The sequence below is a fragment of the Cydia splendana genome, chromosome 5, assembly GCF_910591565.1.
Source record: "Cydia splendana chromosome 5, ilCydSple1.2, whole genome shotgun sequence".
Lineage (NCBI taxonomy): Eukaryota > Metazoa > Arthropoda > Insecta > Lepidoptera > Tortricidae > Cydia > Cydia splendana.
In genome coordinates this window covers 16448136-16461763 of record NC_085964.1, presented here as the reverse complement: position 1 = coordinate 16461763, position 13628 = coordinate 16448136, and the positions used below count along the sequence as shown (strand labels likewise).

The 13628-nt window shown below is 41.5% G+C and overlaps 1 protein-coding gene across 1 annotated transcript in view; it reads right to left on the bottom strand.

Annotated features, from left to right (window-relative positions):
- The window catches only part of LOC134790843 (zinc finger protein 729-like), a 46180-nt gene extending 34279 nt beyond the window's left edge, over positions 1-11901 (bottom strand). The window contains exon 1 of the mRNA XM_063761812.1: positions 11689-11901. The gene's annotated coding sequence lies outside the window, so the exon portion shown is untranslated. The remainder of the gene's footprint in view (positions 1-11688) is intronic.
- Between the last annotated feature and the right edge of the window lie 1727 nt (positions 11902-13628).

The window sequence follows — 13628 nt, the reverse complement described above, 5'->3', positions numbered from 1 at the left end:
TATAATTTGTAGATTACATAAATCATACAATAACGCTTAATTCCTTTACTGTTATATAGGAAAAACCTATAAAATTGTTCACGAAGTCTTTATTTGGAGGCTCGAGTCCTTTTAAGTTGCTCTTAAAAATACTACAAAGAACTTTTAAGCGCAGTCTTGTAAAAACGAGCTGTTCTCAAATTCAGACTCAAAGGACTCGAGTTCTTACAAACGCTAGAGGCTCGGACTTTGCTCGGACAGCACTATTGTTAATGTAATATTAGTAATATACTAGTGTCGGGTGGCTCTGACGCCCCGATCCCGGAACGGCCCGGTCACGGTGGCGCTCCTGACAGCCCCTGTGTCGGCTCGCTCCGGCCTGTCCCGGTCCGGCCACGGCCCGGTCTAGCGTGAGTCATCCTTTAAGGGTAATTAAGTATCGGTACCGCTCGGATAAGGTAAAATTAAACATAATTCTAGTTACCTACTCACTACGCAAACGTAAATGTAAACAAACTCGAATCAGTGAGCGATATTGCAGAGACATTAGTTCGGTATGTTATGCTCTCTGAGGTTAATGACCACCTTAATGACAAATTACGGAATGCAAGGATCGGATGAATGAGCAATTTTATTACGTTTATTGGACATGGATGAGAACAATGTAAACAAATGATTCGTTGTGGCCAAAAAGATGTAATTATCATATACATAACGTGTACCACGTTTAGTAACTTTTGGAACTTCACCTTATATAGTTACATTAGTTACTAAGGTGAAGTTGTTGGTATAGAAAACATTTAAATTCATCTTTGTATATTTATGAACCATACAATATATCAGTATAAGAAAAATCGTTACTTTCTAGGGGCAACGATGTAGGGCCACACTCACTAGGGCATTAATCAATTTCACCGGCAGTCGTCTCGCCCTTCACAACAGAAAACTAGGTAGGTAATAGTAGGTACTTACAGCACGAAGAATACCTAAGTAACACTTCGGTTGTGGTATACAGAACTTTATGTAAGTAAGCCAAAATGTTTTTTTTTATATGTGCCGTGCTTTGGATAAATATGTCACTTTGTCGACTTATAACGCTCCGTTGAAGACCGTTCTTGTGACAACCGACAAAACATGATAGGTACCTCTTGCCTAAAAACCTCACATGTTTTAATACATCAGTGGTGGTAACGATCCGGCCGGACCCCGCGCGGAATCCTGCCTCTATAAATTGTTTAGTAGAACCCCGTTTATGCCGGAAAATGACACAGTACAACGAATAAGTTAAGCTGGTTTTAAGCTCTTCCTCGATAAAAAAAACCTGTGCTGTCGGAGTAGAAAATAAAAAATTTATAGCTCGCTTTGTTCGGCTAACTTGAAAGATGTGGATGATTTAATTTCAACTTCACAAAAGACATGTAGTTATGAATCTAGAGGTCAATCTATATTGGATAGGTTCACAGCAGAGACGAAATGTTTTACCGAAGATGCTTTTCAGGTCTTACCCAACCGAATATTCGGTCGAATTATTCGGTTCATCTGTAACATTCTAATAAACCATTTTAAAACGCATTAATTACGAGTACATTAGTAGCTAAAGATGAAATGCTACCTAGGGAATTGAATTGGCGTAGGCACTAGAATTTACGAAAGTGACTGCCATCTGACCTTCGAACCCAGAGGGTAAACTAGACCTTATTGGGATTAGTCCGGTTTCCTCACGATGTTTTCCTTCTAGCCGCCGCTATAGCTATATGAGCGCCGATAGGCATTTAGCCGGCGGCGGCGCGCCGGTCAAAATCGGTCGGCGGCGGCGGCGAATCGGCGGCGTGGCCTTGAAACACCTTTGATTAATGAAAAAAGAATTTAACCCAAAATTTTACCGAAAAAACATGTTTTTGCTGTAAGAAAGTTATAAAATAAGTGCATTTTTCGATTTCAAGCAAAATTTATTGAATAAAGGTAGGAAATAAGTTTTATATAGTATAAACGGTATCGCGCGGCATCAGAGGCGGTCTGAATCTTGGCGAGGCCCTAGCCGGAAAATCTTTGCGAGGCCCTTCCCATATAACCATTCCAGTCGCAGAATCACAAAGTGGTAACTAAATGTCAGATGTGTCGTAACAGAGTCCACACAATGTGTCTAGAATTGTTTCGAAACAAAGTGTCGTCGCCGTGTCTACACTTTTCCGTAACAAGGTGTCGACACATTTGTGTGCACTTTGCGTGCGGTTTGCGACTAAACCTGACAGCAAATTTGTAACAGCAAATGTCAATATAAAATACCTCTTGAAAACCAAGGTTTGTCAAACTACTATTAGTGTCTCGTGTGCTCGTAATTCTAGTAAGTCATCATGGGCAATGCAAATGATAATAATCGACCGAAACCATATAAACACCCAACACCCGTCAACCTTTTACAGAAAAGATTTTAAAGAAATGCAATAAGGTACTTAGGTCAGGCAACGAATGCTCCAAAAGTTGTAGAGGGAAATGCTCGGAACACAATTTTTGACTCCGTAACTCGGTTTGACAAGTTAGGAGGTGAACATATCAAAAGTCCCCGGCCGTAGCCCTTGAGCGGGGGGGAGAGAGGGGGCTTTGAAGGTCCCATTTTCCCGTTTTTCGATTATATCTCGGAAACTATGCATCTCAGCGACATGGCCACTTATACAAAATGAAAGTTAATTTAATTTGTTACAAGTTTATTCAGTCAATTTTTTCGATATGTTGAATAGTTTTTGAGATATCCGCTCTTGAAAGTTTATTTAGGGCTCTCAATTTTATCTTGATATATCTATATCAGTGAAGGTGCTAGGCCGTGTTTGGTATCGTTTTCGTATAAATCTGGGGTGCTGAATCCATTTAAGATATCACATTGACACCATTCCACAAAATAAAAATAAATCTTTTTAGGGTTCCGTACCTCAAAAGGAAAAAACGGAACCCTTATAGGATCACTCGTGCGTCTGTATGTATGTCCGTCTGAATACACAAAATAGTTCTTTACCTATAGATGACAGGAAAACCTATTAGAAATGTGCAGTTAAGCGCGAGTCGGACTTAATGTACGGAACCCTTAATACGCGAGTCCGACTCGCACTTGGCCGGTTTTTTTGAAACTCTTCTTGACGCTTAACCGCTGAACCGATTTCGTTGAAATTTGGTATAGAAATAGTTTGCGTCCCGGAACAGGACATAGGATAGATCTTATAACCAAAATCATCTTTTGAAGGTGTGAAAAGTGGTGTGGAAATTTGTACGGGAAATCAATAACCGCTGAACCGATTTATATGAAATTTGGGATGGTCTACATCTTTGATTTAGTTAAAAATGATGAAAAAACATGACTTCAAACCTAAACTTAAACAGTATTAACTTCAAGAAGTCAATACTGAATTCCCCCCTACACCTCATTTCACACCTTTAAAGGATGATTTTTGAGATAACTTATTATATCCTGTCTCGGGACTCAAAATATATGTGTACCAAATTTAAATTAAAACTGTTCAGCAGTTTAAGCGTGAAGAGGAGTTTAAAAGAAAGTATTTTAATAAGTTTATATGTTTTTACTTCGGAATGGTGTCAATGTGATACCTTAACTAAATTTGGTACTGCGAATTTATACGAAAACGATACCAAAACATGGCCTCGTAGCTTTACTGTTGTAGAAGTCAAAATAAAATTGAGATCCCTAAATTCTTATTACTTGGCCAAACTTGTGTAGAAGGAAAAGGTAAAATAAAAGTCTTCGGCAGGAATATAAGACACAAATATATATATTTTTTGCGTTACTATTTCATTCATCAAATATAAACATACCTTGATTATACTATTCTAGTGAGATCCTCATAGATAAACAAAAACATTTACTTAAAAAATTACAAGGTCGAAATGTCACGGAACTTGTGAGAGTAATATGTGAAAAATATAAACTTTTATGAAAAATAAAATCTGGACACAATTTAAGAATCACCCAATTGCGTCGAGGAATCATCTGTATTTTTGCTTGTTTCATTACCTCCTCGCTTCTTTTTTGTCCTTTGTATTCTGTAGCAATTTGTTAGATCTGAAAATAAAGATAACTTGCGTCGTCACGGATGTCGATTTATAGGTTTTAGGGAGTGCAGAATTCGAAAACGATGATCATTTTATAATCCAAGATGGCGGCTACGATAGTCATCATTTTCGAAATCTGCGCCCCCTAAAACCTATAAAACGACATCCATGACGACTTTTATGACATAGTGCATGGCCGCCATCTTGGAATCCAAAATAGTCATCATTTTCGAAATCTGCGCCCCCTAAAACCTATAAAACGATATCCATGACGACTTTTATGACATAGTGCATTGCCGCCATTTTTAAATTGAAAATGTTATCATTTTCGAAATCTGCGCCCCCCAAAACCTATAAAACGACACCCATGACGACTTTTATGACATAGTGCATGGCCGCCATTTTGGATTCCAAAATGGTCATCATTTTCGAAAGCGGGGCCCCCTAAAACCTATAAAACGACATACATGACGACTTTTATGACATAGTGCATGGCCGCCATCTTGGAATCCAAAATGGTCATCATTTTCGAAATCTGCGCCCCCTAAAACCTATAAAACGACACCCATGACGACTTTTATGACATAGTGCATGGCCGCCATTTTGGAATCCAAATTGGTTATCATTTTCTAAATCTGCGCCCCCCAAAACCTATAAAACGACACCCATGACGACTTTTATGACATAGTGCATGGCCGCCATTTTGGATTTCAAAATGGTCACCATTTCCTAAATCGGGGCCCCCTAAAACCTATAAAACGACATCCATGACGACTTTTATGACATAGTGCATGGCCGCCATCTTGGAATCCAAAATGGTTATCATTTTCGAAATCTGCGCCCCCTAAAACCTATAAAACGACACCCATGACGACTTTTATGGCATAGTGCATGGCCGCCATTTTGGATTCCAAAATGGTCATCATTTTCAAAATTGGGGCCCCCTAAAACCTATATATCGACACCCATCTCGACTTTTATGACAAAGTGTTTTGCTACCATCTGCATGCAAGACATTTCTATTATTTTTACGTACAAAAATGGCCCCCTGTCAACTTTCAATCGAGATTTAATCGATAATTTATTCGATTAATATTCAGATTAATTCAATTTCAATCTATGTTAGGTCGACTAAACTAATCGCGATTACAATTTGAGAATTAACTTTTTTTATTCCATTAATTAGTCGAATAAACAGTTAATCGATTAATACCACGGCATTTTTACACTTTGAGAATATCTGAAAACAAATCAACACAAGGAGCCATTTTGCAAATCCAGTAACATACCAGTAACTTTGTTATTACTTTTGACAGCGCGTGTCATGTGTCAACACAGAGTCGACACAAAGTCGAAACATTGCAACTACTTTGTGACTGCAATATTTCTCAGCCTTAAACCATATTTATACATCATAATTAACAAGTTTCGTAGTATGTAAAGCGTTATTTCTGTTATTTAAGTATAGTATACGCATCGAAGTACTAAAAATGCTTCAAATAATATAGTTATGAACACAGGCACTGAGAAGTAAACAATTTCATTTCCGGCTAAACTAAAACAATGTGGTGGCGCGTTGATTATATTACACTTAGTTTATCAAATCACTCGAGCAGTTTAATTCCCCATAATAATTTAAGTCATATTGTAATATAAATGCAAACAATATATAATTACGTCTTGTAATCCGTTTTAGAGATGGCGTATTAATGTCACTTATTTTTATTTAAGTATTTTTCCATCTGACAGTTTCCATTTGACAGGAACAAAATGAACGAATGAACGAATGATTTTGGCATAAAGTAGTCGCAAACCCGAAACAATGTGTGCACACGGCGACCACACTTTATGTCACTTTGTGTCATGTGTCGACCCTTCCCCATTTCTGGTAACTGTGTCGACACGGCGACGACTCTGCGACTGGAATTGTGACCGAAACAGACGGTGTCGACACAAGATGTGTCAACACCGCGTCGTAACGGCGACTGGAAATGGTTGTATGGGGAACAGCTGCCCTTAGCACTAAAGATAATTATCTTTAGTGCTAAGTAAAAAGTATCGGATTGACTGTATCAGGGAAACGTCTGGTCGACATTTCAAAGAGCCGAAGTGAGGAAAATCAAGCCCCGTCATTAATCAATATCGACCCAACAAACCGATTTATGTCAAAAAGTGAGGCCCAAGGCCGAGCTCCACCTAACACCGAAGACCTGATTCCGACGCCTTCCCATGCGAGGCCAGAGGCTGAGCTGCAGGTAAGCAAGCATACAGCTTAGAATCGAACGCCAAGTGTGAACTTGGCTGACGGCCGAATGCCCGGAGCGCCGATTACAGCGAGCTTCTGTGCGAGGCCGAAGGCCAAGCTGCAAGAGAGCAGAGCTTGGAATTGAACTATTGGTCCAGTGTAAGCAAGTCCGAAGGCCGATAAAGACCGAGGCCATAGTGTTAAAGACCTGGAGCTTTCCTGCAGGTGCATTCGTGCGAGGCCAAAGGCCGTGCTGCAGTGGAGCTAAGATCGGAGAAGAACCAATGATCAAGCATTTTAAAAGCGAGCCCGAAAGTTAGGCTCCAAACAGGGCCGAAAACTTGGAGGTTCAGTCTTACTTCTGTGCGAGCGATGCGAGATTGGGTTACGAGAGAGCAAAGTTTGAAATTAGAACAAGGGCCAAGCTTAAATGAGACCCGATTCTGTTTCTGACGCCCTTCCGTACGTAGCCAACGCCCGGACCTTTGGACGTGAAAACGCTTAATATCTGAAATTAACCCCTTTTTACACCTTTTAAAGACATTCAAACCATGCTTGCAATGATTGAATTCGCGGTGAATTACGGATGAGCTAGCCAGCTGGCAAAATTAGTCATTCCATTGCTCTAACACTAGTAGCGTGGTGACGAAACAGAAAAGTTTGATTTACCATCAATATTTTTGAATTATGCGGACCTAAAATACCTTTTGAATGTCTATAAGCTATTCAGACTGGCGCCGTTAAAGATCTAAACTAGATAAAATATATATTATCTTATTCTGAAAGTAGTAGTATCTATCAAAGTCACGCCGACGCCACGCCGATAGCGCAGCGTCGGCGGCGGCGGCGCGACAATTTTGTCGGCGGCGGCGGCGCGCCGGCGCGGCGCTCATATCTATTTCCTTCACCGAAAAGCGGCTAGTAAATATCAAATGATATTTCGTACATAAGTTCCGAAAAACTCACGGTAAGAGCCGTGTGGTTCGAACCCGCGACCTCCGGATTGAAAGTCGCACGCTCTTGCCGCTAAGGCCACCAGCGCCGAATATGCCGAATAATTACCGAATATCGGCCCATCTCTAGATAACATCATTGGCATGGCATCCTTTGTCCCCTGAACCCAACGAACGAATTGATTAAGACCGCCTTACTGATGTGAATCTATAATGCTTTCAGGCGTTAATGGCGTTATTCGTTTCGCATATCGACTATTCCGACAATAGGCGTATAGACTTTATTATTAATAAACAACATTATCATGCAGATGGAAGACGCCTCTGCGGGGAAAAGCAAAGCCTATAAAGGAGATACGAGGAGCTTGACAACTACTTTCTGCCAACGGTTTCTTGTAAACTTGATCAGGTCGTCGGTCTACCTTGCAGAAGGCTTTTCCCTTTTTCGGCATAAGTGCGTTGTCGCCACTCGAAAATCATTTTCGCAAGGGCTATGCTATGCTAGTGTTAATTTGGCCGTCTAATGCCACTTAAGTTGAAACTTAAAGCTTTCTAACAATATTTTTTGCACTATTGTGTGGACAGGGAATGGAGCAGGACAGAGTAGACACCGCATTACCGCACCGCCTTGCCGCTGCCCGAAATTGCCATAAGAGGCGATGTTTCATGCAGCAGGTAAAGGACCGGCATGAGCGATGGGTGTTTACTCTTTGCCCGTAGCGGTAGAGCATGATCAAAGTGTAAATGGCACATCTGGGCTATATCGGTGAAAACATAGTTGCTACGAGTTTTCAGGTCAAATTGCGGTTGAGATGAAGGTTGAATAGGTACCTCATGACTCTTGTACTGTGAGGAGAACTCAGCTAATCGTTCTGCTGACGGCGTGTATAATTGCAATACGGCACCAGCAGTGCTAACAAAGTTAGCGGGTAATTTAGCGGCGTGTCGTGATCACGGGCGCGGCTCGCGTGCTCCGGAGGGCACTCGTCCCTCGCCCGGTAAAATGGGCACTACGAGTACCAGTACAGTCAGTCTAAAATATCGACACGGCCAGCGGCCAAAAATGTGTGTCCACGACCTTATAGCCTGGACATTAAGGACGTTAGTAGTCGTTAAGGCAAGTTTCAAGGGGCTTGAAAACTTCTAGTAAAATCCCCTGTGACATAATCCTTAAAGTTTACAGATGGACACAGATTGATTTTGATGACGATGACGCCCACAGTGGTATGATATTGTCAAAAGGTATCGTTATCTACCGTAGATAGATATGGCATAAGATTACTGCATGTCTGGCTACATCTAATATTGATAGACGTATATATGTATATGTTGATGTCAGCGTAATGCATATTTCCTCATGTCAACATTGAAAAATCCTGCTACTCGCGACTCACTTATTTTCGTTATGCTAACTCGAGTAACTTCCATGAGCACTTTTAACAACTTGCATACTCTTTGTTGGTTTCTAACTAAAAGTGGTATTAAGAATAATGATTCATTAAATACAACTGTTCTAAAAATATATTTTAATTGGGATAGGCGTGTTTAAATAACACCTATATACCTAGTCTACCTACCTACCATTAACAAAAAACATAAAAAAGTCTATCATAGGACTCTAGAATCTAGATGTAGGTACCTACCTAATACCTAGTACCTACCTACGGAAACAGTTGATCTTGAGTAGGTACCCACGTCAGTTGGGATGAGCTCGTAGACAGATGGTGTTAAGTGTTAAATCTAGAATGGCAATAATTTAAATACAAAACCACGTGACACGGAAGTCTTGGTTCGCGAGTCAGACCCGCACTTGACCTGCTTTTGATCACAATACCAATGCCACGGACATAACTAATAGCTCCTGTGCGCTGATATGAAACAGTGAATGTCAGCAAAATGAGGTTTTTGAACCCGTGCGAATGACAAGATTAAAATTGAAAGTTCCCATTCTCAACTGTGGAATTGTCGAAGCGAAATGCCAATGATAATGCATTGACTACTTGCGGTGCTCCGAAGTACCTATCTACGAGCACGTGTTCGAGCACGACGCACTAAGAAAAATGTTTGAATTGTCATTGAAATTCTGTTCCCAAATACGGGCCTGTAAGCGTGTTATCTACAAGAACATCCGATTTTTCTTCGACGTCGAGTAAAGCAGCAGATTTAGCAAATCCTGGTTGGAAGTCCCGGGTCGAGCACTCCTGCGGGGAGGCAACCGACCCACCCACCCCCGACTTTCACTCTCATCGGGCCCTCGGCCACGGGTGTTATTCTAAATGTTCCAAACTTAACACGAGTCGAACGCTCAGAGGAACGTTGCTATCTCTGATTACGCATAGTTGATACGGATCTCGAGGTCACAGTTCCACTGGTCAGCCTAACCGTTTGTGTCATCCATGGTTGTTAAGCATTAGGAACACACAGCTAGCTCCGATGCGATGCTGCCAGTGCCCACTCGGTTATATCCCTTACCATCCCGTCGTAAGTGTGAGTTTGGCGAGAACTTGAATGGTGCGAGGCCGGAATCATTTTAAGCGGTGCGTCTAGGGTATTCTTGACGCGTCTCACCGGGTTTTAAAAGCTGTACAGTTTTATTTAAGGTTTAGATTAGCGTACGCGGTTGCGTGGCGCGCAAAGTACTCTGCTTCCGAAGAGAACGCGCTGTAACAGATCCTTCGTCACCAGGCACACTACTTACAATTATTATTATTTCATATAAGTGTATGAGATCAGGACGTGGAGGTTGGTTTCACATTTTAATTAATAATAAAGAAGTAACGGGGCACAATACAACGTTTCTTAAAATCTGTTAAAGAAATAAGACAACTGCTTTAATTTAAGCACACGCAACAATGTGCTAACAATTAAGAATAGCTGTGCCCGCGGCTCCGACCTCGTGGAATTCGGTCTGTGTCAGTAAGCGGCTAAAGGATGACTCACACTAGACCGGGCCGGGGCCGGGCCGGAGCTTCCGGAGCTTCATTTTATATGGAAAGTACCTAGGTACCACGTGATCACCGATCAGCTGTCATAGAAAAAGACATGTCGGGCGCCTCGGCTCGGGCACGGCCCGGTTTAGCGTGAGTCATCCTTAATTCACCCCTAATTTCTCTCTTTAATTCTTACGTGTCTCAATGGTTTGTAGGTAAGTTTGCAGATGTTCGCCAGGCGACCCATGACAATGTGTGACATCTGATCGCTTGAGTCTGGTCTAGCCAGATGATTTGGTGGTACTTAGTGCTCAATTGGAATAATAGATTCTTAACTGAGTAATTTTAATATGTAACTTTAAATTCTGCTTTTTAATACTAATATTATATACTTAGGTAGTTACTTTGTTATGCACAAAAGGCTGAACGTATTTGGATGAAGCTCACTTTTTATTCTAAAATTTATTTCCTGAGGGGACGAAATAAGGGAGTCCCGTTTCCGTCGGATCATCATAGCAATCTACGTAGCCTACGCGGACGAAGTCGCAGGCAAGCGCGCTGTAAATAATGCTGGGATTGGACTCACTGTTTGTGTGAAAACAAAACTGTAGGTAGGTATTTGAATTAATTGCAGAGCGGTAGTTACTTGGCAACTGTTATTTTAACTGTGAAAACATTTGAAGATATGTGTCAATCAGTAAACATATTATAAACATGGGTATATGCTATTACTTATCATTGCACGCTTACGTAACGCGATCCGATAGATGCCTAGGTTATTTACTTCATTGAATTGCTTGCAAATTCAGCGTCAATTATTGCTTCAAGTAGGTACTTACACTATTATACTAGTGCGCGTTGTAGAAGTACATGCAACAAGCTAACACATATCTAGAGTTACCTACGTAAGTAAGTACTTAACTCGTACGTAGGTATAGTATAGGTAAGTTATTTATCACAAATTGAATCATGTACCTAAAAATTGCCTACTGTGACTAAAAATGTCAACCAACAATTTTACAGGTACCTACAGGTACAGTAGCCGAGGAAAACTCAGCTGACGCTATTGTACTGATCTCATTGTTTTGGTGCGAGTGTTGCGCTTTAGCTGACCGCAGGGCATACGGGTACTTCGTGTGCTATAGGTGCGTAGTTGTAGGAAACGACGCAAGAGCAGAGCAAAGACAGAACAGCTCGAGGCCGGCGGGCGTCGCCGCGCGTCTGTCGCCGGCCGCCGGTGCGCGCGACCCTACGGCCCACGCGATAAGGCCCATAACGCGGCGCGCGCGGCTGACCTCACCGCACCGACCGTCGGCAAGTAATAAATATGTAACACTGATAAACCCGCAGAAGCGATGACCGGCGTATTTAGGGATTCTCGGCAAACAAACAACGCGGGTCATCGCGCCGTACGAGGCCGTCGGGATAGACGCCGACGACGTCGCACATCGGCTATTTCTGGTCGCTAAGCAACAGGATCGCGCCGAAATAGCCGCGCGGTACAGTCACATGTGGTACGTACCTGCAGCGGGCGTAGTGGATGGTCGCGGGGACGGCACTCGAGTCGGAGGCGCGCGGCGGACTGGCAGGCGGCAGCACGGCGCGGCGACAGCGGCCGCCGCCCGCGCCCCGCGCGTGCATTCCGTGCGTCGCCGCCGTCGGGAGCGCTGCCGCTGACATCAGCCCGTATCTCACGCGCGAGCCTGTCACCTCTGCGTGACCCTCCCGACCCTGCCTACCCGGCCGGCCGAGGTCGTCGTTCCTGCCTTTAACAACATATCTACCTACGTGCTAAAGCTACTCTGCGCTGTTTCGTTTTCTTGTGTTCTGAATGTTTTATACACTTTCGAAGTTAACAGAAAACCATATCACAGACGTATAACAAGTTTGCATCAAAAATATCAACTTCAAAATTGAGGAATTACAATAAGAGGAGGAAATGTTATCATGTTAATCGTTATCCGAAATTAATGTAGGGCTAGGTTAGGTACCTCCACTACACTGTACTTTTATCTTAAATCTACTCCAAACTTTAACAAGCCATATATGTACGTATTTATAACAATGGTAACATCCATTACGTAAGACTTACGAAGATAAGTCTTTAACTGTTTATTAGTCTTTGTTTATATTGGAGTACTTACCTATCTACGTGTCACAACTTATAACTTATAAGACTAGTGGTGAGTCTGTAGGTGAAGTCTTATCACTACATACTATTTTATCAAATACTAGCGACCCGCCCCGGCTTCGCACGGGTTAACAAATTATACACCTAGACCTTTCTCAAGAAACACTCTATTGATAGGTGAAAACCGCATGAAAATCCGTTCAGTAGTTTTTGAGTTTATCGCGAACAAACATACAAACACATAAACAGACAGACGCGGCGGGGGACTTTGTTTTATAAGGTGTAGTGAAGTACAGTATACTAAAACTCTTCACACACCTAACTTAATTCAGTCAACCTAGCTGGCATCCTAGGCAAGGCTCTTGTAGTAAACAGACAGTACCTAGCTTCTATTTACTACGAGAGGCTTATAAAAATAGTTAGTCATTTTGGCAAACGGCAAGCTACAGCAACTACTTATATTATTTTCTTAATTATATACTAGCTGCAAAAACACTCATGGTGGGAAAGCCGGGAAGGGACAAGCGGGGAGCGTCCGATAAAAGGGTAAAAGCATAAAATTTGATCGCTCGATTTAAATGCAAACTAATTTGTCCTTTCCTTACCTAGGTACTCGTACATAGGTACTAAACTTAGGTAGGGACACCCAACTGCAAAAGTGCGTTCATGGTTCATAATGTGTCCATGCAGTTTTACAGTTCGCTGTTCAGTTCTTAATATAATTATGTTGACAGGATTACGCTTTGTTATTAAGATTACTGTACTGTTACAACTACTACGCGCTACTCAAGGAATTAGTGTTTAGTGATTACACTTGTGTAAGGGATAAGATAACCTTTTCGCAGTCGAGCGTAACATTGTTGGGTAAATTAAACTTAATGCAAAACGCGTACCTACATAACATGCCTGTCCGTAATTTTTACATCCGATATTAAAGTGAACTGAAACGAAATATCAAAATGATTTCTAAAATAAGAATATATTATTGTTGTTGATACTTTTTTAACAAAACAACCAACTTTTCCAGTAAAAAGCGCCATCTACAAGAACACGGTGAAATTATAAAGGAGCCCTGCGAAACGGAACTTATCCCTCCGCGATGTTATAAATTGGATGTAAGGAATTAAAAAAAATGACCGAAGTAGTATGTAAGAGTAAAAATACTATTAATAATAGTTTTACAATTTATTTAATAAAAATAACTCTTCCTCAAATTATTATTGATAACGTCCATATAACGTCAAACTGCGCCATCTGGCTGTTACTACTTCTAAAACTAGTACATTCAGTGTTGCCAACTTGGCATAAAATATGCCAGATCTGAGGGGCTA